Genomic DNA, 27,328 nt, shown 5'->3' with positions numbered 1-27,328 from the left:
TCGGCTGTAAGTCATGCCTTATATGCAATGTGGAAATGCACCTCGCTCCCGTTTTCTCATCCCCCCGTCAGCAGAGAGACTGACTGGACAGCCTGGCTCATGTCTGGGGACGTCGACCGACAGCTTCAACGGGTGGACTGGGCGGAGAAGGCCAAGCAGGCCCAGGGCCTGACTTGAGCCCGATCCCTCAGCCACCTCCCCCTTTCCCCTTCCCCCTTTCAATAAAGTTTACCACTACCATATGCTCAAAGTCTCGCGCAACCTCAACAAGGTGGCTAGTAGGCACGATGTTGTTTCCGTGGTATTTTCTGCCGTTAACAAGCTCACCTGTTTTTGCCCTCATATGAACGCAACAGGTGATATAAAAAAACGAAAGAAGCGCGCTTCGCCCTATGTCAAATGCCCTTGCGGAGTGGTATGCGACATACCACTGTCCTGTGGGAAGAGTTACATTAGTCAAACCGGAAGGTTTGTAATGACCGTTTTTGATAGTACGCTTTGAACATACCAATAAATAAATAAATAAATAAATAAATAAATAAATAAATAAATAAATAAATAAATAAGAGCGACCGCATGCATTTGGCGGAGCACGTAAAATATTGCGGTTGTGAGGCATTTTTTCGAGACGCAAAGACTTGGTAAAAGGTGCAATGAGCAAGCCCGCTTGTTGTTGCAAGAATTTCACGTAAGAAAGAGAGGCTGAGGGTTGCGTTAAGCGCTTATCCCATTGTCTACCTTTTGCTTTCGTGCCGTGTCTGTTTTCTTGCGTTCTTAAATCAGGTCGTTGTTTCTACGTCAGTTATTGGTTTATTACAACGTTGTATACAAATATTAGTTGCCAGGATCAGATTCTTCTTCTTTAATCTTCGAAGCTAACGAAAAAATCGTCATGACCACGCACCGGGTGTCGCTTGCGAAGCATCAGTCATCGCTTTGTTTCCATTGCCCAACAGAGATGATGAATTCCCACTGAACTTCTTGATAGCAATCGTGAATAGACCTAAAGTTACTTTAATGAGTATGTTCCAGACAATAAATTTTCGGGAATTTGCCTACCCAATGCACCGAAATTTGCAGCCCCAACTAAGTTCACCTTTTTGTCTCGCGGCAGTTCAGAGAGCTTAGGCGATGTTGTTATAGTCGTTAACCCGATTGAGGTTAACTGAGCGTGCCTGTTGCGCGCGTGCTATCGTAGCATTTGTAAAGTGAGTGAGTGCTTTTTTTAATAAGTTCAGGTGCCGTGAAACGCACCATTTGCTGCGCATGGTTGTACGTATGCCTGTTTTCTCGTCTTCGACAGCAGAATGGAGCAGACATATTGCAGGTTCGGTAGTTGTGTGATCAACGGGATGAGTGGGACTCCTCCAGTTGTAATGCGATCTAAGGACTCTCATTTCGAAGAGGTGACTGCTTCGGTCGTCCTTTGTGTTCTGCCATCATGCACATACGTCGTCTCTCTTTCCGTATAGGCGCTGAGCGTACTGGTTCTCGTAAAACTGCCCATGCGCGAGGCAAGGGGCTCCCAAGACACTATGCGGGCGCGGTTTGCAGTGAGATTTTATCGTCTCTGGAAACAACATTCTGGGAACACTTTATGGCTGGTCTGCGCAGAGTGGTCGTGAAACGCGGCACCAACACATATGGGAGCTGGGAATTGCTCCGACGAAATGAATAGCTTAATTTCGTCGAATGGATATCGAGGTAGAGCCGATACCTAGACAATCAAATCAAGAAATGTGTCTGTCTTTACTCGCTGTGGCAATTTAATATGGATAGCCTTGTCTCTCTGAATGTCTCTGAACGGAAATTTGGAGGCTATTTAAATGTTTTGTTTATTTCTGCGCTACCGACTTGCATCACCTGTCATCGCCATTCGCTGCCAGCAGAAGCAAGTGACACTCATTTTTTAAGACACGAAGTTAACGCCTTGCTTAGAGATTTATGGCTTGCCCTTACACTGTGCCAGAGAAAATCAATCTATGTTCACAGATTCGTAATCCCACAACTCCTCGCAGTAATCCTCCGCCGTCGTCAAATGCATTATTTTTCTCTTATCACCTATATGTTAAGCCTAACGTGCAGCCCCTTATCTCTACTGCTCGTTACATGATTTGTCCATCTATATTTCTTGTTCTTAATCTCAGCGAAAGTGTAATCGGTCTGTTTTTAATATCGAATCCATACTGGATGATTTATAAGTCTTAAGCTTACGCCAGTTATTTTCCTTTTGTATAATTTTTTCCGCTTCCTGTATTTTCCTTCTTTTTTTAATCCTAGATTCTTGATTCAAATTGGCGAAAAGGCACCGAAAACTAGCATTGCGCACGCTTTGTTTCAAATAAAGCTGAAGCTAAACCATTGTTCATCGCAAGTATATATGCGTTAGCTAACGTTTTTCAAATCGATTTCATTTTGCAGTTTACCTTCTCGTATATGAGATGCTCACGGACTGCACAATCTATACAAACCTACTCCATTACTTATTCAAGAGACTAAATACAAATCAGAGTATCTTGCTTCTTTCATCAAAGACTTCATCATTCCTTTACTTTCCTACGCAATAATAATCCCACCGACCCTCGAATCTTGCCTCCTCCAGCCCTGGATAAGCTTTTTATCTGTTATGTCAAGCGTTTACGAGCAGGACAAGGCCGACTTCAGCGCTCATGTTGCCGACATATTCCCTGTCAATCTTTACGTTTAGTCTTTCTCATTTTAATGTTCTGAATAGCGCTTGAGAACGCATACAGCGTGTAACGACAGATAGTGTGTATACTTGCGTCCCACCTTTTGCAAGCTTCATTCCTCAGCTTTTCTCGCAATGTGCATTCATCTCCGAAACAAAGCGCCGACTAACAAAAGAAGCATAGTAGTAAAACAGATTTGTTGGCGTTTTCTTTTGAAGATTAGTGCATACCAACGTGCCTAGGTTTTGGTTATTTTGTCGCAAAGAGTAGTAACTTCGCAGAACCTATAATATTTAGAGTACCTATACATGTTGTCCAGAGGTACGATCACATGCTGTGTTTCCCATAAGTTTGCGTGACGGCTGGCACCGACACTGAACCGGGAGCCCCTGCCCTTGTTATCGTCCAAGTTCCAACCCGTAAGTTTGCACGAACAGCAGAGACAGTGGAAGAAGAGAGGCGAGCTTGGTTATTCCTTTGATTATTTCTTTTTTTGTCGTTTCATTGTTCCTCACTAAGTAGCAGGGGACTGTTCTGACGCCGTATACGCAGAAGTTGTTTTTCTTTTCTCCTCCTAATTGCTGTGTACTAAAACGCGGTACAGTATCCTCGGGACGGAATTAGGGAAACGCGTTGTCTAATGGCACCCATTAGCGCGAGAAATATAGTAATATTCCTAAGTCTAAAGCATTCCCAAGGGCAACCCATGCGGCGCAGTTAAGGATGTCATCCAGGCAGTCCAAACCCCTCCTTCGCGCCGCGATAACGCGAGCCATTAGTGCTAACATTAGTGCTAATCATTCTAGCCATTAGGCTAGAATGACACCAACGAGCGACGCTCAACTTAGTGGGAGAATGGCTGGGGTACGAACCGAGCAGTGCAGATGTGGGCGCTCAGTAAGAAGATAAGATTGAAAAATGCAGGGCACTGACAAAAAGAGAAAGGCGCTAAGATATGCGGCAAAAGTTACTGCGTCAGAGGGCCTCCTCTCCATGAGATTACTGCCGGTCGCGCCGCTTAATCCCGAACGCATTAATCCCTTCGCTCTGGCAGGAACACCCCCCCCCCCCTCCCCTTCCACGTATGATCATAAGCTGGTTCAGTTACGGCGCACTAGGTTGGAGCCAACCAGATTTAGTCAGGATGGGCTCCTCGAGCACTTGGCCGGATAGTGACCAGTTGTCACTGGTCCTGGCGACGGTATTCTAGACGGAGTTCCCTTACTTTGGAGGTGTCTGACAAAAAAACATTGGCCGATCCACGAAGACAGTGTAGTCCAACACAGTGCCTCCAAGTGCTAGCTGTCACGAGGGAAAAAAAATGCCAGAAACTGGCATGTGACGCACGCGCCAGACGGTTCAAAGAGCGAATTTGCCACCAGAGAAGGATGTGTGCGATCGTGGCCTCTAGTGGTTAAGATACTAGCGTGTGCAGAGAGACAGGTTCAATATCTCACCCTCGGTCCCATATTTCTTTATAGCTACATAGACAGACTTCACTCGCCTTTGGTAGTATCTACCAGAAAACTCCAAGTGCACCGAGTGAACGCGAGGGAATCGCAAGTTTGTAAGAGGTAAGAGGAACAGCAACGTCTCTCTGATAAATTAGGGTGTGCTAGGTGGTCCGCCATGCACATGCGCGCTGCTGTCTAGTTGTCACAACCTAAGTATGCGATCACATACTTAGAAAGTAAGTGGTGCTAAGTTCTCATCTATAGTTCTTTCTTCTTGCTTTCGATGATGGTCTGCATTTAGAAGCATCTGCATCTAGAAGTTCTGATGCGAACGTCGACAATGGGAAAGTCGGTATCGACTTTTGTACAAAATGTACACTGTATGCGCCAAATGTAGATTTAATCTAGTTGCAAACGCAGCAGAACCGTGTTCGAATATTGAGAGAAGCCGATGTACCCGGCAGTGTACGCCGTGTACATTGTTTTACTTTCCTGACAAAGTTCCAAATGCCGACACACAACCGACGGATTCATACACTATAGTGCAGTCTCAGAAAAATGAGCACTGGAAAAGAAAAAAAATGACTGTCTGCGCAGTCAGCAGACTTCTAATCAGCAAATCCTTAGCAGCAGGTGCTTGGCACATATTCTTTAATGTATACATCCGACGTGGTTTGCAGCGTCTATATTCGCATATGCTCTCTCTCTCTCTCCCTTCCCCATCTTTCATCCCCCCATCCCGCTCCCATGTCTAGGGTAGCAAACCGGTTAAGCTAAACTGGTTAACCTCCCTGTCTTTCCTTCTCCACTTTTTCCTTCCTTTCTTCCTTCCTTCCGCCTTGAAATTATCACGACGCAAAATGAGTGACGTTACATGTGATGTTTACCAAATACTGCTACCAAATAGAAAGCATTTCTAATGCGAGTTTATTAAACGTGCCATTAAAGATGGCCTACCTGATGGACACATACAAAACTGAGTCATTATTATTATTATTATTATTATTATTATTATTATTATTATTATTATTATTATTATTATTATTATTATTATTATTATTATTATTATTATTATTATTATTATTATTATTATTAGAGATGGAAACATACAAGCTGACAACTGCCACCGAGAGAGGCACAACGCCTGTCTAGTCTTTCGGGAGGAGGGAATGAAAAGAGGAGAGAAGAAAATAAGATAGGAAAGGAAATAGGAAACAAACAAATGACAGAGACACACACAAAAGAAAGCAAGAACAAGGCAAAATTTTAATGCTGTGTGGTGTCTGAAGACCGCGTCGGTCTATAACATATGCTTGCCGCAGTCATCGTTGTATCTCTGAGACTTACAGCAACAGCCACACATTCAAAATAGGCGTCGCAGACGCACCTGTGTCAATAACTGCGAAATGCAGGTCAGCTCGTACGTATGACGATGCTTTTGAATCATTTCGTGAATGCGTGACGTTCGTGCACCAGATGTCAAGGCAATGACGCCCAGTGCACGGCAATTTGGCAATCTGCATCATGGCAATGTGGCAATGTGCATGAAATGTTGCTGTGGGCGCGTACGAAGCCTGGAAGTCTGAATTCTTTTCTAGCACTGGTTTCTTGAAGCGCTATAACTTCTGGCGAGGTGCTCATTGCGAGAAGCCGAAGGACCAGATCAGCATGCCGCGGTCGTAGGGACCTGACATTCCATTGCAGAGCAAATGGACGAGGCTTTCGACAAGTGTTCATATTGTGTCTAGTGAACGCCGTCGAGAACTGGAACGAGAGCCTCGAGAAATTGGCCTGCGGCTAATGCTGCTGTTGTCTGACGACCGGCATTCAGAGACCTCATGATGTCGACAAGCAACCCAAGAAGGTTGATAAGCTGGGCTACGTCGTTGACTGAGACCATTTTGGGCACCCTATTTACAGTGTTTTCTCCTGTAGACGGGTCCTTGGCAGAAACTGGTTCGGACGCTTTCGGATGCGTGATCTCGGTTGAGACAGGGTCTGATGTTTTCGATGGAAGCTCCGGCGATGATGTCGCATACGGGCAGAAGTTCCGCCTCCCTCGTTCTCTCCGATACAGGGCGTCTGCGCTATTCTTCGAACGTGCGGGTACATACTCAGTTGTGGCATTTGCAGCTGCTAGACGGGCGCTGTGGCTACGTGTCTTCTCTCCTGATACCTTCTTTCTAGCTTTCTTTTTCAGAGCTCTTAGCTTTTCCTTCAGTGTGAGCGGTCTTTGTCTGTTGCCAAGTGTTCACCTTTGCAGTAAGGGCAGCGAGATGTGGGACTATCGCAAGAATATACGTAGTGATTTTGGCCACATTCGGCACAGACCCCAACGCTTTTGCAGTAACCCTGTACATGACCAAATCTTTAAACATTTGTGGCACTGTAAAGGCCTTCGTACAAAAGGTCTAACTGGGTACCGCACCAGTCCAGCATTTGTATGGCTAGGTGGCTTTTCACAGTCAGAGTATCTTCACACACGTTGACGGGCCGAGCCTTCAAGCGCTGATGATTTCGCATGGTGGCGTGCAAACGATCATGCTTTTCAAAACGTGGTCTTGATGTTCTAGGTCAACATCAGATATGACGCCAGCTGTTACATTCGCGCCCTGTGGTATATAAGACAGGCCGAGTAGAGTTTGCACCTCCTTGTCTGTTGTGTCTAAGGCGAAGATACTTTTCCATGGGTTCACTCGAACCTCTTGAAAAAGACCAGGGGCCAGTCTGAAGGAAAAGTCATGACGTTTCTGTTTGGAGATGTCATTCAAGCTTACCACGACGTCGACAGGCATGAAGGCTACTGTCGTAGTAACGATGCTGTTTATGATGGTCGTTTCACTTGAGGACGACGTCGAGGAATTCCATCTTGAACGCCGATGCTTAACAGGTATAAAGGTATCTAAGCCATACGACCTTGCGTCAGACTCATAATCGCCAGCTTCTGATGCCACTGAAGAGCTGAAGTGCTTCCTTGTAAAGGGAGGCCTGTCCCTGCCGCAAGACGGGTCCTCCACCATGTCTTCCATCGCAGGCTTCGTGGGGAGAGTCTCCCAGCAAAGCAGGAATCTTGAGGGCCAGTACAAACACCACGGGGTGTTGCTGATGCACGATGAAGCACATAATTAGAAAAAACTTCAGCAGTAAAAAGAAACCACCAACCGAACGCAAGAGCTTCGTCGTCGTTGTCCAATGATTTTTTTTTAATGCATGTAAGGCTGCCCGCATAAGAAGGCCACTATTTCACATCAAGGTCGCTCGCCACGGCTTGTCGATGGTATTGTCGACGGTAAACCTTACTGACGTCTGCGCTGTGTTTCATTGTCAGAGTTTACACGTACTTTTCCCGTATGTTCACAAGGCTACAGCCTGCAAACTTTTGTAGTCAACTTTTTCCATTGGTCAATTTTTTCTGCATTTGCACGCATGGCGCATGTATAAAACACACATAAAATATTGTGGCCATCCAGCATTGAAAACCGCTCGTTGTCATGACGACGTCCTGCGCAGTCTTTCGATGCAGTAAGTGGCGCAATACGCAGTGCGCCATGCGCATAAACTTACGGACCATCCGGACTGCAGCTTTATGTCACGTTCAAGGTTGTTCTCCTAGAAATGAAAACCGCGAAAGATAATTGCGAACACAGGACTGTGAATAACGCCAGCCCTACCTATTTATTTTATAAGTACTGTCAGCCTTGTACCAGGCCTTAGGCAGGAGTGGGCATTTGGAACAGAACATAAGTATCAAACAAGATAGCAAACACTGAACAATAAATTGCATAATAAACAGCACAAGAGACATCTTTGCATAATCATGATTTGAGGGGGAGAGACAGGGGATGAGTGCTATGGTTTATGCACAAGTGCAGAAAGAAAGGATAAAACCATTCGGCAATCAACAACAGTGGCGGGTAATGCGTTCCATTCGGAAAGCTTGCGCGGGAAAAATGAATATTTAAATGCATTGGTCCTGCAGAAAAAATCTCTAGCCGTTTTGTTGCAGTTGTGGTTCGGCAGTAGAATATATCTTTTATCTATTCCCAATTCACTTGTATAGCAAGCAGAAAAAAATCATTCTGTCCCGATAACGCCTTGTAAGGTTTTCCAATTCTGAAACTTCTAGAAGAGGTGACGGGGACGTGCGCCAGCTGTACGAACTGAAAATAAAGCTAGCTGATTTTCTTTGGACTCTCTCAATTTTAGTGATGTTGGTTTGTGTGTGTGGATTCCAGAGAATCGCAGCGTACTCTAGAATGGGCCGTATAAATGTTTCATATGCTATCACCAGTGTTAATGCGCTGTTGGCCCGCATAGCCTAAAGCGGCTCAGATCAAAAGACTGCAGAGCTAAATGAAAAAAAAAGCGACGTCGATGCATGAAATGCACAGCCGTCCTCATGATGCTATAATATAGGCCGATATCGTTGCGGAACATTTGTAATCACGGAAACTATACAGAAGCATGCATACATATCATTTACCAGCGCCCAACTATTGGCGCTCGAAGAAACATATACGGTGTCGGAACGTGGTTGTAGTTTATGCGTTTGGGCACTTCCTGCCGGTCTTCGGCCTATACTTGTCCCCGTTTTTGTTCCGCAACTCTCGCAATCAATCGTTATCGTTGTGATCATATTCTTCGTCCGACTATATGAGGCATAGCGCGCACCTGGTCATGACTAGCTGACAAAAAGGAAGACGGAAAGTTGTTCATTTTATGAACGTTTTACCTCTTTCATGCCTTCTACAATTTATTTATGCAGTATCTATCCATCACCTCGTCCTGTTTCAGCACTCATAACGGCGTTGTGTGTTCCTTTGCGGCTAATGGCAAGTATTCGCGCAATTCCGTTTTTCATTCTTTCGCAATGTCTGTGCACTGGTACTCAGTATCGTTTGGACCACGAGCAGGCTATCGGCAACTCCCTCGTTTGCATAAGTATAATCTACTTTCCTCAGTGCACAGCCACGCTCGCTCGCGCGGTTTTGGACGCCCTATAGGGTAAACTCCAACAAGCAGCCAAGGCGTATGGAAGAATAACGCCCCCAAGACCGGATTCCTCAGACAAGCCCTCGCCATCCACGCGCGATACCATTGTTTGCCTTACCTGTTCGCCCTCGCCCCTGCCCTTCCACGCACAGCACGCCTGCATCGTTGGGTGAAGCGGCTGTGGATGTCGGTGAAAGCGGGGGGCTTTGCTATAATGTCCCGTGCTGGCGCGCAGAGAGGCTTCTGGTCGCAAGCCGTGGCGCGTGAAGTTATTCTCCAGGGGGAGCGCGCTCATCACTATTTGAAGCGCCGGGCGGACAAGCGAATCGAATCTCCTTCGCGCAAAGTTCGGCGTTAGCGGTGAAGCCAACATCTCGTTCTTGAGTTGTAAAGAGCGGGATAAGGTTGAGATAAGACAGAGGGTTCTCGCTCGACGTGGTTCGGTAATTCTCCCGTTCCTTTTTCCAGTAGCTTGTCCAATACATTTTGCATTCTGCTGAGAATATTCGTTCATTTTTTCCGCTATTCACTGGTGGCCGGGTTATCAATCATGCAACGCGATTCTATACAGAATTCTAATATGACAAGTGTGTGACTTCAATAACGTGAAATGAACATCTGGGTATGGGCAGCGGTCGCAGGTCAGCTGTCGCGTTCAACAGGATTGAACTCGAGAATTTAGCGTGCCTACTCAAACATGAAATCACCACACTGCGGTTATTCCGCGGGGAAGTCAAGCGCATACATTACACGTTTTCTATCGACTTAAGATGACCCAATGCCTGTCTGCTATTTAACACTTGTTCTATACTCTCAGGACTGTTTGCACTTATTTCTCAATGATTGTTTGCACGCTTATTGGTCGTCTCCTAGTGGCCTACATAAGCTTGAGGCTTCGTTAAAGCCGCAACATCCATTCTGAAATTCCCCTTTCCAAAGCAGCGTTGTTAGCGCGCCTGTGGATCGGGGAAGCATTCGCGAAAGCTTACTCGTTCCGCATTGGGACGGCTAGCTGTCACGCCTACGTGCGAATCCTGCGGGGCTGCAGAAACTACTGAACACGCCCTGTGCTTTCTTGTTCCCCCTAAGACATCCAGCGGCGCCCTCTCCGGAGAGGATTAAACCGACTAGACTGAAAACCGTTTTCAGAAGCCAAGATCCTTGGACCAAGGCCGTGTACGTCGCTGGCGCTGAAGAGCAAAGATGATGTTCCTACGCTACTCGAAATCTACAGATCTCTGCGACCGTTTATAGACTTGGTGCGCACCTTCAAGTGTGCGCGAAAATAGTGCTCTCTCTTTTTATGTCCCTTCCCTTCTTTCTCTCTTTTCACGCCTTTATTCTCTTCACCCAGTGCGGGGTAGCAAACAGGACGTGCGTCTGGTTAACCTCCCAGTCTTTCCTTGCTTCTTTGTCTCTCTAGCTTTTTGAACTGTCCGTGGTTGCACGCCATACAGCGTTCATATGGGTCAACCGATTCTCGCTTAATGCGGCCAGTAAAGGGAGATTCAGCTGTCCCCATGAATGGTAAGCTTCATACACACTTCCAACAGATCCCCCTTGGTCCAAGTAATACGAAGATCTCTCGATCGTTCGCCACTGCGAGAATCAGCGACAGCGGCCGGAGCACGATCGACATGCGCAGCGTAATTCGCTTCCCTTGCGCGAGCTTTGCAGTATTGATCAGCTGAGGTCCCAGTTGCCGCGAAGGCGTTCTGAAGTAATTTCCTTCGGCGCCAGAGCCCCGACCGCTGCGGCTGGTCACCCGTTGCTAGCTGATTCCTTGTCTACAGCGCCGCAAGTTTTATGCAGCCTGTCTTTTTTTTCCTTGTATTTCTGGAAAGACAATCAGTTTGCATGCTTCTTCATTTGTTCAGCACGACAGCACCGCCGTCCATCGCCTTGCAATGTCGATAGCGCCGATTGTGTTTCCCTTAATTGTGCTGCTCGCAGAGGCAAGACTGAAAAATTCGGGGAGCCGCTGCATGCCAAATCGGTGCGCAACCAGGATCTATCGCATTCCTTACGATTTAGCCACTCGCCTCTAGACAACGTTAGGCGCACACGTAAAAGGAGTGGCTCCTTTTCCATTAACTGTTTCATGTGTTTTCAATATACCAAGCATTTCAATGTTTTAAAGTTTCTAAAGGAGCGCAAGTACTCAGAAGTACAGCATCTAACGTGTGTTATAACGTTCACGTGCTTCTATCAAATGGAACAACCTCATGCTCGAGCGTTTAGTTCTTGTTCGTTTTTTTTTTAATGTTAAACAGCATTCCTCGCTTCAGTAATTTTTACTACTCAGAGCGCATTAGGCCATCAATAAGTTAACTAAAATAACAGGAGGCACGTGCTTCGAACCTCTCCAGGTGAGCCCCTAGCTAAATCTACGCACTGAAGGGAACCAGCCCAACATTTACGCTAGCCACTCCAGCGTAGTCTATTGCCAGCAAGGTGAATGCCTGTTTAGGGCGGCGAAACTCGATGGTCAAACCAAATACCACACCATCATTAACCTATTTATATCATTACATTCATATAACTATGTTTTTACCGATAGTGACACGATATTTGGTTAACCCTATCTGGAGGATTGTTCTTCCAACAAAACCTCAGGGCCCTTCCACTCTGTGAAGAAGGATGACCAGCGAAGCTGTGTATGTGGGCATCCGCAAGCTGTGTAATGGTGAACTGCATCTCGGCAGCGGGTCGGCCCGGCATTTCGCTATCTTCGGGATCGGCCCACGCCTGATTCAATGAAGTTTTATTCTAGTAGCACCGCGTCAATCACAGCGCGTAATCGACGACACGAACGCAGATGGCGTCTGACGCGGACGCTGGAGGAGAACTCTCGAGTTTTGTGTCGACAAACGGACCCGATAACTAGCCCTTAACGGCTTCGCTGTAAAAAGGAACGCGGAGTTCATAAGGCTGATATAAAAGTGAACAGGGGTCGACAGCGTTCGCATTCGTTTAGTTAAGTAATAGTTTCTTCAGATCATATGCCTTATGTCAAATTTTCTTTCACTGCTATCATGCCCAGCTAGTCTGGTGCATGTATGACGTCATTGTAGTCTACCATTTCGTAATGGCATGGCATTCGCTTCCGCAAGCGTTTTACCATTATGCATCCCGCAGACTTCCGTGCTCGAGATGGATCACGAAAGACTCGGATATATTCCGAGCACTTCTGATATATTCCGCCTCAGATTGATGTAACCACAGAGAGGTAGACTCACCATCTGCAATGCTATCGCGATCGATAGCAATACATCACGGATTGAGTGGCTAGAACACTACCGACATTCAAGGTCTCTCTGTATCTTTTTCATTCGCTCACAAACATCTCTTGTTCTCGGTTCCGTCCAGTGACGCAGGCAAGGGCCGCAATAACATAAAGTAAAAGCATAATATCAAAGAAGCACGGAGCAAACGTGCGAGGAAAGTTGTGTCGGGCAAGAACATCAGCAACCTCTCTGGAATGTGGATTAATGTCTCCGGGCGTTGGCATTCCATCCTGCTGCGTGACGTAAATTGTGCGGTGTCCAGTCCTGGCGTAAGTAGCGCTTTCAGTCACCACGGAAGGGGTTGCTCACTTTGCCTCGAAAGCGATAAAATGAACTGATACCACTGGACGGCCCGCCATCAACGAAGATGGATTGTCGCAAGCACGCGAGAAAGTTGAGTAGACACCGCGTAATGGAAACGAGCTTGAGAAGCCAGAAACTTTTTCGATGCATTCCCAAGCACGTGCCTTCATTTTATTGCCAGGTGTACGTTCTGGTACGGGCCGTGAAAGAAGTGCTTGCCTTTCTTTCGCCTTTGTGTGGTCTACACTGTAGACACATTCTCTTTGAAGTGTGCCCTGCAACTTCCGCGTCGCGTACGTGTCTATACGCAGCTAAGGCAAAAAACGCAAAGGCTATGCTACAGACCTACGGCTCTGGGCAATCATCCATTCTCACGTCGAACGATACTTGGACCGTGGCCAGATAGTGGCCTTGAAGAGACAACTTTAGGGGTGGTGAAATATGCGTTCGAAACACTATAGGGAACATTACAGGCACTCACACTCCTTCATTGTTCATGTGTAGTATTTTCTCTCTTGTATGGGGTAGCTTATATGCGCGTGCGAAAATGCACTTTTTATTTTATTTTTTATTATTTTTTTACTTTATTATTTTTTCGATTAAAAAAATATTTTTTCCCACGCTATCGAAGGGGAGTAGATGGACGCTTACTGCTCCCAACCTCTCCAGTTAGACCCCATTTAACTCTAACCTTAATGTATAGTCGGGACTGACCGTAGTCAAGGCAAAAGTATTTTGTCACATCAAGAACTGCCGGACTATTCTTTACTAAAGTTTCTCCTTCTTCTTCTTCTTGTCAAGCGCAAAGCCACAAATTTATTCGAGGCTTTTATCAGCGCTAAATGAGCGCCATCGTGACAAGTGAGGCGTCTAGAAACCGAAGCGCAGCTCGATTGCTGCTTGTAAATCGAAGCCTACATACGTAGCGGGCGTTTCTTTCATCGCGTATGATGACGCGTAAACGCTGGCTCGGGCCACACGACGTGGCGTACGTTGGCTCTTTCAAGCATTTCGAAGCAAACGAACTCCTTCGGCGCGTGGTTTGGTAAGCTCTATTTGAGTTTGCCGTCAGCAGCACAGAGAACGCAGCCGCGAGACAAGTTGGACAGTCAAGGCAACACCGTGGTCGAGGCTATCTGGTGCAGGAATTGACTTTGTGAACTGCAACAACGAGCATGGCGTATAACAGTGGAGATGTGTATAGTAGAGCACGTTGGTTGCATTTTTTGTCCGTACATAAATATGCTTTATTATTGCTTTCTTTGTGTGCGATCAGACATTCACAATTTAGTGTTCTTGGTACGACAACTGCAGACTGCTAAATGATGGTGTAATCAATATGAGGGCATGAATGGCAGTGATGTGGCTCTTTTCTTTTTTTTGTGCTATGTTTTTACGACAGATACGACTTAATTATGAACATTGCAGCGGCATTTATGAATTGAATTGGCTCCATCAAACTGCTGACCACGTAATGCATAGTTGCAACAGTCGGCATGTTTTGCAGTTATCTTCTCAGCACCATCGACACTGCCTTTGTTAATACGTAAATGTGACCAACGCTGCTATTACCAACTGGAGTAATTAGAAAGCTTTGGCTTTGCGCGGCACGTGATGGTGTACCATGATACGGGCTCGGTCAGGCCCTCTGCACATGCGCCGCCGCTCCTCGGGAACGCAGTAGGCATGCCGATAGGTCAATGTCCGCGATACGACAAACACAGACAACGCTTAGCACCGTAATTTAGTAACATTATACCGCAGGCCTTGCAGCCTCAGGAAGATGTCAGGTCCTTGACCAACACGCTCATTGCAAAGACGAGTGTTACTGGCCCGTCAAAAATTTCTGGAACTGAGCAATATTTTCGGAAACTATTGAATAGAGTGGTAAATGTGATAAGCTCAAATAATATTTTTTTTACCCAACTTTGGCCAATTGAATGCCTGCATTCATGTACCTTCATTTGAATCTAATCGGTGCTTTCTTATGTGCCCTGATTTTAGTGTAGTCATATGACCGGACTTTGTATTTACTTTAGTGCACCTATATGACTGGACTGTGTGTTGCTTTGCTTCTGAGTTGACTTTCAGTTTTAGTGTGGCATTAGTACATGTACTTATGTGACTGGACTTTGTGTTATTATGATTTGGAGTGGAGTTTTAGTTTTAATGCACATCAGCTAAGTTTTTTTTTTTCTTCAATCTATCTGAAATCGAGTTGCCGGCGCCAACTAAAGGCGACAACCTTTCATTCCATTACAATTTAAAGAACAACTTCAAAACATCCCTAATAATTTGTCCCTATCGGGATTGGAACAAGCAATGGCTGATATTACCATTTGTCAGTTACTGTAGCCACGGAAAACAAGTAGCCAGGGTGAATTCCGACGGAAGCGGGTGGTTTGGGTGCTGTCATGCTTTTATCTATTGCGGTAACCAGCGTGGTAGCCAGCGGTATAAGACGTGTATGCGCAGTGGTCCAATCACGCATCACGGTAACCTATATCTCCCGTACTACGCAAAGCCCATACTATCTATTAACATGTTAATGAGACCCGTGACAATCAGTTCGCAATGTAAAGCTATAGTACCTACAGCGGCCTCCATTTTTCCTTTTAGCAGGGTGAAACCATGAGAGTACCCACGAGGCATGGTGTGAGTAGTGACAATGTACAGAATATATATTTTTTTCCACGTAGCTACAGCCGCAGAAAAGTTTAAAACCACCTGCGAAGCAGAGCAATGGCATAGACCGCAGTGGCATGCTGTACCAAAGTAAAAAAGGGCCAATGTGCATCACAATGGCCTAGCTATTTTTTTTTCGCATTGGAAGCGCAGCTTGTCTGTATCTTGCACGCCATAGCGACGCAGCTGGCTGATTCCCATCGATCCATTAGGTGCCACCGCTGCAACTCTTGGGACTAGTGTTGGGCACACGTCGGTCGCTGGTTTTCATTACCTATACAATCGCAGCGATCACACACCACACGTGACGTAGTCATAGTGGTTGGTCACAGTCATCTGGTACTTTCTCAGTGCGCACCAAAGCAGCTGAATAAAAAGTTTGTGCGGCTTCCAAAGGAGATATCGGACCTCGTGTGGCCAAGCATATTTTACAAGTTTTGCCACATCAGGCACTTCCAGCTGTGTTTCGCGTGCTCTTCTGCGTTCTCTCTATCTGTCTTTTTTCCCTCCGGAGACTGGGCAAGAGGTGGGAGGGGGGGGGGGCGTGGCGGAGTGGTACAAAGAGGTTAAATTAAATTAAATTATGAGGTTTTACGTGTCAAAACCACTTTGTGATTATGAGGCACGCCGCAGTGCGGGACTCCGGAAATTTGGACCACCTGGGTTTCTTTAATGTGCACCTAAATCTAAGTACACGGGTGGTTTCGCATTTCGCCCCCATCTACAAAGAGGTTATTAAACTGCATACCAGAAGTGCATACAGTTTCCTTGGAACACGTCATTGCTAACTGACAATTGATGACATCACCATAAATCTGCTCGAAAGCCTACTGAAAAATCGTTCGTAAAAAGATATTGTTACGGAACGACCGATACATGGATGGACGCAAGGTTTCGCGGAGCGGTGAAGACGAGGATGAGGAAGCTTGCACGTGGGCCGGATCAGACATCTTCTCTTACGCTATACTGCCCCCCAATTCATGGCTGATCCCCCATAGTGGGTTGAGCCATATCCATGGGCAATAAACCAAACCTAGATTTCTTTGTAAATATTTTGTAAATATATACTTCGCCTACATCTCGCCTCCGTCACAGTATGTATATCACCGTTAGGTGGTCCGCCAGCTGAGTTTTCCTCTAAATTTAATATTACTTATTAATTCTGCAAGTTTCATCGGATACCAAATTCGAGCCTTTCTTTCCATCCGGTTGTACTGAAGCAATAAAGTAAATCTAGGTTCGCGAGATGGAAAGAGAATGGATTTTTCACATTCGCCCCTATCAAGGACTCGTCTTTTAAAGGTTTTGGGTGTATCGCTGTGTATAAAATGGCCAGAATCTTTTTTTTTACTTCTTTATCTCACCTCTGTATCGAGAACTCCGGAGAGTTTATTTAAGCGGGTATCTGCCATCAATGATTGCAAGTCGAAAATTCGCGGCACGCTTTTGACTACTGCAATGGCCTTTACGCCTTTAGCTACCTTGTCTTCCGTGGAGCAGGCGAATGAGTGGGAGATTGAGTGACAGAAAAAAGAAGAGGTTGGAAAGAGAGGGTAAGTGTATTCCTGGCAAGCCGTATACTGCAAACCGATTTGCACCCTTAATGGTGCTTTCTGTGTGTAACTCCCACCATTACACTCTTTACTGGCGTGATGTCATTTATAGGCCGAGTTAGACCCTTAAGGCATTGCTGTGGTGCCCCTCACCAGGCGCCACAGCAAATTTTGATGATACGCTGGAAGTTGTTACGTGTCCTCTGGGGAGCGTTCTGCCGCAAACAGTTTTCAAATCGGCTCATTAATAGCCGAGATAGAAATATTTGAGTGCCGCAAGCCCTTGATTTCAGCAGGCGCGCTCCACTGCCAAGCAAGACGCTCTCTCCACTCGCCCCGTCCAGCTTCCGCAAAGTTACTTGAAGTTACATCAAGAGATGACAAGTTTGGGAGCACCTTTAATTCAGGCGTCCGCGTGCGCTTACTTGAAAAAAAAAAGAAAGAGTGTTGCGAAGGTTTAAGCAAACTGTATGACCCTGAATTACCTTTCTGCACTGAGGATATTTTTAAATAATAGTAAGTAATGCAGTCTGTAACAGTGCGTTCTTTGATCCGTGTCCTTTTTTTCCTCACCTTCTTCGACATTTTCAGACCCCAATAAATGTAATGCAAACTTGCAGTAAAATGTACTAAAATGGAATAGATAAAATAGCAGCAGATCGACCCGCAGAACACAGGCACTACATGCGGAACAGGGTCGGCTCTGCTTGAATGGCCGCTCACGTCTCTGGCAGCCCAGCGGACGAAATCTCTCGCGAAGGGTCCTCAAAATTTTCTTCAAAAATGCGACCGCCGATCCAGCTGCGTTTCCTACCACAACATACAGATTATTGCACATCACGCCGTTTTTTTTTTACTTCTTTCTTGCCGCTATAGCTTTTATAAACGTCCCGACGTGGGAGTTTTTTAGCATTGGAAAGAGTGACCGGATATTCTTTCCGTCTTATTTCAACCGGACCTTAGGCACACTTATGGTTGTGTCACAGCACAGGAGCTTAACTTTGAAAATCCTTTTGTCGAGAGTTCCTAGGTCTGTCTGCGTGATGAACAATATCGCTATCCCTCAAGGGATCACCGAGACCGGATGACAATATATTTGAGGGGCCAGCTTCTGCCCTGCTCTCCTGTCTCACTTCCTTAAAGCTGCGCACACTTTACGACAGTCGGAACTACACAAAACAGCCGGTCGAAGTCCGGGTCTCGCCTATTGTTGCAGCCCCAGAGAGCCTCCCTCTTTTGTATTCTAATGCCTCCTTATTTTCGATTCTATTGCTACTCGTCTTCAACGCAACTTGGCACTCCTCTTGTGAGGCTCTGGTCGTATATACCACCCCTCCAGTTGCGTAGGTTCTATCCGAGATATTAGAAAACAATTTTACGTGCTCCTCTCAGACGCTGCAATCTTCGAGACCCGATGGTCTGCTAATAACTAATTTTTTTCGGCACTGCTCTCTACTGCACGTCGGACGCATTTGTGCAACAAGAAATACGTACACGCGTATAATTTGTTGTAGCAAAGTTGGGCTCAAACACTGCTTGTTTGACACTGCACTGCAAACACTGCACGTGTGTACCCATCATCTTTCTAAAAGGTTGCTAACTCATAAGAGACTAGAAATGTTGCTTCTCATCTAGGGCCTTGATAATCTACGGTGGTTTGATTACTGAAGCGCCACCAGTGGCAGATAACGCCGAAATTAGCTTTGGTACGTCGTCGCCTGCTTTTTTGTGAAGATTGCTTAAACGGCCTATCCGGTTGAGAAAAGGCGCTGAATTAATAGTGCGGAAACAGGCAAGAACAGGAGGAAAACAGGAGTGAAGGCGCGTGTTTGTCTCATTTTTCTTTCTTCCTGTTCATTCGTGGAATTCCCAAAGCTTTTCGTTCGTAAGTGCTGTTCGTTGTTCGCTAGCTGCTTCGCTAATGATATATCCATCATCACGATGTGGCTGACAACGGTTCTCATGGAAAACTCTAATAAAATATATATTTTTTTGTGAGTGCGGGTCCTTGACTGTATCCGTGCTGTGAATTAACCATCCTAGATCACCAACTAGCTAGGTACCATATTTTGAGAATAGGTACTAGTTGGCTTTTCGGGCTCGGAGTGCTAAAGTGCTATATCAGTGTGCTAGATCAGAGTGCTAGATCAGCTAGAGTGAACACCTAAAGTGGGCAAAACTGGCTCACGTCGCACCTGTTGCGCAGGACAGAATCCTAAGCTCTAACTATCACCGACAAAACCAACAAAGATCTTGGGTTTAGAAAAGCTTTTGCCACTGATTATTCCATCGCCTTTGGGCTAATTTCAACGCGATACCGATTTCTTAATTTTTTTTTTTTTGCTCTGTGTGAAGTCAGCCAACGTTTGAGTGTGAAGCCTTATTCGTTGGGTTAAATCCTGAGTAGGGGCTTACTTTTTTCCGCATCCTAACGAATGTTACGTCTATGCGTGACTCTTGCGGAAGAGAAGACTCTACTTAACACCCTTTGTGCCTTTGTTCCCCCGGTACGACATTGAGCATGAACCTCTCCGGACAGCATCAAACGAATGTCCTTGGACCATATGGCCGTCCAGGTCACTGGTAGAGAAAATAACGAGAGCATTACGGCAGTGCGTGCGTGCGTGCGTGCGACGCAGAATCATGCGTTTTAGTGCTCAGATGGAGACGCGGAACCATGCTGTCCCATTTGCTCCTAGCCGTGTTATCGTACCGCTTGCCGCATATGGCGCTTTTATCCATCGCACCAAGCGATAAAAAGAAACGCAACGTATATATGACGCCAATCTAAGCGTTTCGTCGTTTGCCGGTCATTTCAGCCGTTCTTCTTTAAAGCTAACGCAAACTCGTAAAACTGACGACGCTGACTTTCGCCTTTTTCTCTCCGCATGTCTTCATATTTTTGTTCCATTTCTTTCCTGTTCTTCACTTTTTTAAGCTTTCTGGCTAACTATTTTCAGCGGCGAAGTCTGTGTGCGGACTGCTGTGGTATAAAAACTCCTTTTTTTCCCTCGTAGTCTCTCCTAAAACAGCTTAACGTTTGACGCCATTCCTTTCGCCGAGAGTGTTAAATCATACCCAGTAAACAGCATATTGCTGCAACGCCCAGCAGGAAGTGCTGTTTTTCCTTTCCTGTTTTTCTTTCTTTTTCTTTTTTTTCACTCTGAACCGGGAAGCGTGAAACACATTAAACAGGCGAGATTTGCTAATGTATTCATTCGGTTTTCAATGAGATGAATGCGTTCCTCATCAGGGCACGTAATATGTGTGATCTCAAGAGGGAAGTATAGAACGTTTCCTTTTTTTTCTTTCTTTTTTAATAAATGCGCGTTTCAGAGATGCAAGTATCTGTTACAGTGATGTGTCCTTGCTTCTTTCCCAACGACGAACCCACTAGCGGTTTTCGTGCGCTTTAAGTCTTGTTTCTTCAACGTACTTGTGCTGCTTGAGCAGGACTACTTTTAGCCCTTTTAGTGTTTTCTAGAACTTAACATATTTTAAGTAGACTTCTAAAAACGTCCGTCTTTCATGCGGGAAAATATACGTTAGAATTGTTCACTAAAGAAAGTTAAAGGATACAGGATACAAGAAGTGTACCAGTAGTACCAGTAGTAGTAGCAACGCCCCAACAAATTAACAAAAGATGACACTAAATAAAAAAAGGCATTGGTACATTTTTCAGGGTTTGAACCAAGAACCTTACAGTCGTTAAGCAATTCGCATTAGCCCATAAGAAAAACTTGTTTTGTAAGCTTACTTTCCTGGTAAACGAAACTGTTTTGACGGGTCGCGCTAGAAGTAGCATAAGAAAATATAACGACCCTTCTTTTGTATTTAAACGTGAACCCGAAAACACGTTCAAGAGCAGACCGAGCAAGGAATGCTTACTGCTCGTCTTTCATGCTTACTTCTGCAGCTCCACAAAAATCGGGTGCTCGCCGTAATAAACTATTGATGACATAACCAAGAAGCAATGGGATTAATGCAAAGAGGGCTCGTCAGAAGCGTAACGCTCGTTTCGACTGCGCGAGCATGCCGTTAACGCACATGCATCTTAGCCGTAACGAACGTGGCAGAGTTGTGCCGTCCGTACGTCTGGGATATACTAGACATGTTAGGATAAATAAGTTTTACAAACTATCAAAGCAAGTGACGCGAGAATTAAATCCGCATCACGACAGCTCCCCGCTCAAACATCTTGGTTGCTGATAGATTCTATCGGCAAATCACTTCGAAACTCTTGCCGCGACATCTTGATGGTTGGTGGTTCTGTCATATTTGGTACTGCGCTGCATTCCGTCCAACTACTCGAAAGCAAATGAGACAGATGCAACAACGGCGGAGTGCCTCGTAGTGTTACCTCTATAATAAAAAAATAGGAATGAGAACAATTGCAACTACCCTTCCTTCTTTTAGGATGCTGCTTAAGATGCGAAACCTTAGCACGGATTCAAACAGCTTTACGCTAGTCAGTGTGTTGAACTTCCTTGGGATACAATGGGATACAGCAAATAGAAGACGCACACTTTATTTGTTCTCTTTGTTGTCAAACTGCAACCGAAATGTCAGTAGCAGCGTTACAAAGGGTCGTTAAAATCTTCGAAATTATAAACGTTCTACTGTATTTTTTTTCTACTTTTCTGGAATGAGGTGAGGAGAAGGGGGTACACAATAAAGTAAAGTTAGGAATAATACATGAGGCAATGTGAAACTTCGCGTCGCTGTCTGGTTGGTGAAGGCGGAGCGCAATACAGGCAGGAATAAAATCGAGAAAAGGCTTAAAGATTAAAACAGAGTCGGTTCCAGTTCACTACCATGTGTTTGGGATCTTTTCAAACTACAAGAGTCACGCACTCTGTAATACTATACAACAGGGATGGGTTCGATGGAGTAGCTTTTTCTTTTCTTTTTCTTTCCTTTACATAATAGGGGACGCTGGCGAACAAACACAGCACGGCTGTATTGTAATAGGGGGTACAATATGATGTATAGCTTCGGGTATTTTTTTCTTTTCCATGAGAAAGCATAAAAAAAACCGATAACACACATACAACGACATTATTGTATACAAGTCAAAGTAACACCACGACACTACAGAGAAAATATCAAAGTAATAATGTGAGCAGCATCACATAACACAGAGACATTAGAAAGAAACCCTCAAGGAACAATGCAAGATCTCATATTGTCACGTATCAACACACAGATAATACAAATAAAGAAGGCTCTGATACGAGCAAAGCGTTTTTTTTTTTTGTCTCTTTTACATCCGAACGCCCAACAATGCCGCTGCCTTCAAAAAAAAATAATGCTAGTAAAGTGCACTTTTGCTTGACTTTCTTTGGCCACAGGCGCAACAATTTATTGAATCAGTGGCTTAGGGATTAATATTATTGAAGACGATTTAAATCGACGCGTTGGTGTGTCATGATGCGGGCATTCTAGAAGAAAGTGATATGCATCTTCGTCAGCAAAAGCCGTTTAAGCACGGCCTACTGCGCGCAAACAGTGTTTTGTGCAGGCAATCCCGTAATCCATAACTATTTTTCTGTTTCAATGTAACGTTAAGTAAATATTGCATTCAATCAGCGGGATCAAAAGAAAATAGATCGAACCTCTTGCAATTGGTCAACCCACATCTTCCTACATAATTTGAATAATGCTGCTTTTTAGAATACAGAGCAATTCACTTCCTGATAGAAGGAAGGAATGTCACGCCATCGCTGCGTTGGGCTGGTCATTCTGCTGCGTCAGATGCTGTGTTATCTTAAGCGTCACATAGTTTCGGTATCCGCTGAAATACTATTTCTTGCGGCGTTTGGCTTTCCTTCATGAGCTTTTTGAGTGTATCATAAATTAAATTAGCTTGACACCATTGACGACATCAAATTGGTGCGTTCACATGCTTAAGCCTGACTCATTATGTCAAGCTACAGAGTGTACAGTCGGCGTCGAACATTTACAGACAGCAGAATCTGAGGGATGGCTTAGAACTTCCGCACCTGGTAATCATATTTGCAGCCAGTAAATGCCGTAAAAGTTTCCTACAATGACTACGGTAGGAAACTGTATTTGTTGGTTTTTAACACATGTATACAATTAACATGAAAGGGAAGCGAGGAGCAGGCTGGCAACTGCCACCGGAAGGGGCACGACGCCTGCCTACTATATGGTAAATCAAAACAACGCACTGCTGCACGGTTTTGCTAACTGCTTGGAAGTTCGAAGTTTTCTCACGGTTCGTAAACGAAATTTCATGCCAACTTTGTGTGCTCACTGCGGCGTCTTGCATGATATCTTTTTTTTTTATTGGAGAAAGCATGCATCGACGAAAAACTCCTCCTCCTCCTCCTCCTCCTCCTCCTTCTTCTTCTTTTCTCTTTTTTTTTTGGCGCGTCACATTTAGTGAAAAGGACAGTTCAGCTATGTGGCACACTGAATAGGTAATTGTGTAGCAAATGTCTATCACTAAAGCCTTTTTACAACGTAGAAATTGGTATAAAGAAGCTGGCTTTTTGGACTGTTATCGCGCTTTCGGGCGTCCCTTATCTGCACTATTCTGAGCTGCGCCAGCGTGCGTGCCCCACAAATCCAGACACGCGCGAATGTAAAGCGCCAGTCATCAAGACAGCCCACGTGACTGAATTTCTCACTGAAGGTTTCACGGCGTTCTCGTTTCTTCCCCTGCAGGTGCCGCAGCGAAGAGAATAAAAAGGAAGACGGCGGAAATTCTGGAACAAAAGACAAGAATTCGAACCCCGTAAGTGCTTCCGCGTTTTGCGATAACGACTCCAGCGTGAATGCAGCGCCTCCCCCCCCCCCCCCCATTCTTTTCTTTTTATTTTTGTTTCTTTCAGAATGGCCCGGAATGAGCTTTCTTTGATACCGGGAAATTTGAGATTCATTTGATGGGGTTCTACGCCAGCTCTTGCCGATAAAGATGTTCTTCCCTTCCTCTGTTTCTCTCCCTCTCTGTCCTCTTTTTTTATCTTTTGTTAGTTGCAAACACGCGGGATGAAGGCCGGTGTAGCTCTTTCGACGCTTGCAATGCTCAACCAAGCTATGCGCAATCAAAACACGTCTTTATTGCCCGTTTTCGCTGATAAGCCGGAGAGCGAACTCTTCTCATTTGTTGCCAGAAGTCGACAAGTGGCGTTGCTGACGTTGTACCGTAGCACCCAAGCACCTCGGGAAAGAATCGCGAAGGGCTGAAGCGCAGGAAAGCCGCTATTTAACACGGCCTGCGCACCTTTTATAGTTCGGTGGTTCTTTCTTTCTCAGATCATACTGACTCCCTTATGCAAATTATCCGTGATTATCATCCTACAACGAAGCAGTGTTGCCAAACCATGGATAATTCCTTGTATAGCGGGAAAAATCAGATGACCGATGGAAAACGGGCAAATTGATTTTGAGTAAATGTGAAACAGGAAAAATGTTTGGTGAGGTCGGTGATGTTGTTCCATCCTTTTTTTTCGTGCAGCCAGGCCGGGTACTACCTGTGGCAATAATAATTGCGTTTGCGAGGAACCAACTTAAACTAGCTCAATTAGACATATAGAAAACTTCATTCAGACACTTTTTTTTTAGTTTGGAGATTCGAAGCATACTGTGTTTGGGTAGCTGTATTTGCGCTCGCAGAAGGCGGCTTAAAGTACTGTTGTAGAGACGCGTATTCCCTCAGCCTCACGTAATATGTATGCTCCCTAAAGGGTTGCAGAAAATATCTCTTGTATGTCCCCACAATCTCTCTCTCTCTCTCGTGAGTTGCCTTACAGTGACCTTTCTGGTTATTGTAACTCAGGCAAAACTAAAAACTCCAGGAAGTTTCAGCAAAGCTACTAGGAGGATCATTTGCTCAAGTACTTGACTGCTCCAATGAAAGGTGACAATCACAAAAGCTTCGCGCGTTCTTTTTTATTGATTGTTATTATTTATATTGGCACGTGTTTGTAGAGGACCTTCCTGTGCATAAAAAACCGAACATTGGTCGTTACCCTTTATGTTATCAGCTACGTATGATTCTTTAAACATGCTCACGTTGAGCGGAAAGTATACCTACACATTTGCGAAGTGCTGGCTGAAATAAGATAATAAAAAGTTTGAACGCGTGAAGGGCTGGCGACAAGGGCTATGCGTCTGAATCTTAGAAAAAAAAACGTTGCATAAAGGCATTGCAAATGGCTCTTTCAACTCATCTCCTGAGTGCCGGTCGCACAGGCGCATATGCTTGACTCAGTCCCGTCTGTTGGATGCTTCCGAGACGAATGTACCTACCTTAATTTCCTCTAGTTCGCATTTATATTATATTATTATTGTAAACGCTCGGAAACTGGCTCTTCAGTGCAGAAGCAAGTATGAGATAGACATAAATTATTTTTTTATGCTTTCCGAACTTCTTGTAAGAAAATTTGTTCACGTGGGAAAGTAGCGGTAATGTTGCCGTTGGACGAAGGAAAAACAAACATGATAATCTGTCAACAGTGTATTGAAACAAGCTACAGTATATATATATAAGTACTTGACCTCAACTCATTTGCAAACATGCCAATAAAGGCATTGCTTGCAGCCCCTTGCATGAATGGCGCATACTATAGCTTGGGGTACAAAGTATGTTAAGATTAGTGGCGCGTTCTCTACGCTTGGCTCAAATTTAGTGATCGTTGCCTTTTCCTGTCTTATACGCCTATGTTTGCTCTTTAGAGTTATCTCTGAACGCGTACTTCCCTTTTATTAGCCATTTCTTTCGATTTCTTTCTTTATTGTACTTCATCTGTTTTAGTGCTTCTACTTTACGGCAGTTTTATGATACTACGCTATAGTTTAACCATACTTACATTATTGCAGCGTATAAACCATAACATCATATTGCAATACGCCATCATTTTCTTTTCCACGATTCAATGTTGTTTGACTTATATGCTCTTTTAGTTGTCATAAACGTCGAAATATTCCTCAATAATTATCATCAATAGCATGTGCATGCCCACTGCACACACATATTGGAAGAACAAAAGGGAAAAAAAAGGGAACGTTTTCTTTTCCCTTTTCCATTTCCTCTTTATTTTTGATAAGCGGTTGATAGCCGGTCAGTAAAAGGCAGTTTTTCTCTGAGCGAAGAGTAAAAACGGCCTTCGCTGCAGTCCACGACATTTATATCGATGCAAGTGAGCCCGAGCTGTTTGATAAATTGACCCTAATTACGTTGCGGGCTTGCTGCGCGTGATTATTCCCGAAACAAAGGGAACCCAACGCTAGATGTATTAATCGGTGATTGCTGCTTTGAAGGTTTTTTTTTTTTTTCGTGCTTTGACTTGCGGCAGATGCAAACAGGACCAATGAAAGCGGAAGCGTTATTAGCTACTGTGGTGTGCCTCAGATCTGGCCGCATTATTTTTTGATTCCCCTGACTCAAGTTAATTAGGCAGCGAGTAGTGCGATTATCACATTACCTTTGCTCAGTTATGCGCAAACTAAAGTGCATGTGCTGCTTGGTGCAAATATTAGTGATTACGATTACTATTAGAACTTCAGAAATCATGTTGTTGCCTTTTTGAGCTTGTATATCTGTCAAAAAACATCCCAGTAGCGGTAATTGGACTAGCCCGCAGTGTCCTAAAAATTAAGACACTGCGTGTGCAACATTTCAATTCTCTAGTTTATTTTTTCTTGCTTTTTTTTCTATTATGTATGGTGAATTGATATGGATAAGCTTCTCGCTATTTTCAGTAGCATTATCATCGCGACCGATTAAATTTACGGTCAGGCAGAATTCGCACCATCGCCTCACTACGATAATGGACGAGATTGTGTCAGTGTGATTACTCAAAACAAGGGTTACCTTGTTCAAATTCTGTTCAAATGTGTTTAAGATTATCATGCTTGACAATCAACCTTCTAGTGGAAGTTGACTGGGGCCTCGTTGTGGAAACAGTACTTGCCGACGAAGAAAATGAAGGTTTGTTCTTTTTCGTTCCGCAACCAAAGTCGTGCCTCACGTGTGCCAGCCAGCACCAGTTGGCACGCGCTCTCGCATGCTTCCAAATCTCGCCGGCAAGCTGTCCGGCCGACGCGGCTGATCACGTGCTGTTATTACTTCAGAAAACATAGTTGTTTTGCAGAAAGTAGTTGTTCATTTTTCAGCTCTCTCGGGTCGGCAAGGTGCCCTTGCAGAGGTACCACTTTCAACGCGTCGCGTGCGCTTGGTTGATCGTGGCGTATTCGCGGCGACTGTTACCAGTTCGTTTTATCGAGTACTCCATGTTAACGGCCCTTCCGGTCGGGATACCTTACGGCTCTTTGTTTTGTAAGAAAGGATGGCCGGCCGTGTGTCAGGTAAATGAAGCTTTGAAAATGGTGCCGCG

At 44.9% G+C, this 27,328-nt stretch overlaps 1 protein-coding gene across 2 annotated transcripts in view; it reads left to right on the top strand.

Annotated features, from left to right (window-relative positions):
* LOC135900655 (transient receptor potential-gamma protein-like) overlaps positions 1–27,328 on the top strand; it is a 350,477-nt gene that overhangs the window by 90,452 nt on the left and 232,697 nt on the right. For both annotated transcript variants that reach the window (XM_070535582.1, XM_070535581.1), the window contains exon 2: positions 23,655–23,724. The gene's annotated coding sequence lies outside the window, so the exon portion shown is untranslated. The remainder of the gene's footprint in view (positions 1–23,654; positions 23,725–27,328) is intronic.

Source organism: Dermacentor albipictus, chromosome 3, assembly GCF_038994185.2.
Source record: "Dermacentor albipictus isolate Rhodes 1998 colony chromosome 3, USDA_Dalb.pri_finalv2, whole genome shotgun sequence".
Classification (NCBI taxonomy): domain Eukaryota; kingdom Metazoa; phylum Arthropoda; class Arachnida; order Ixodida; family Ixodidae; genus Dermacentor; species Dermacentor albipictus.
The sequence above is the reverse complement of the archived record's forward strand: the minus strand, read 5'-3'. Positions and strand labels throughout refer to the sequence as shown.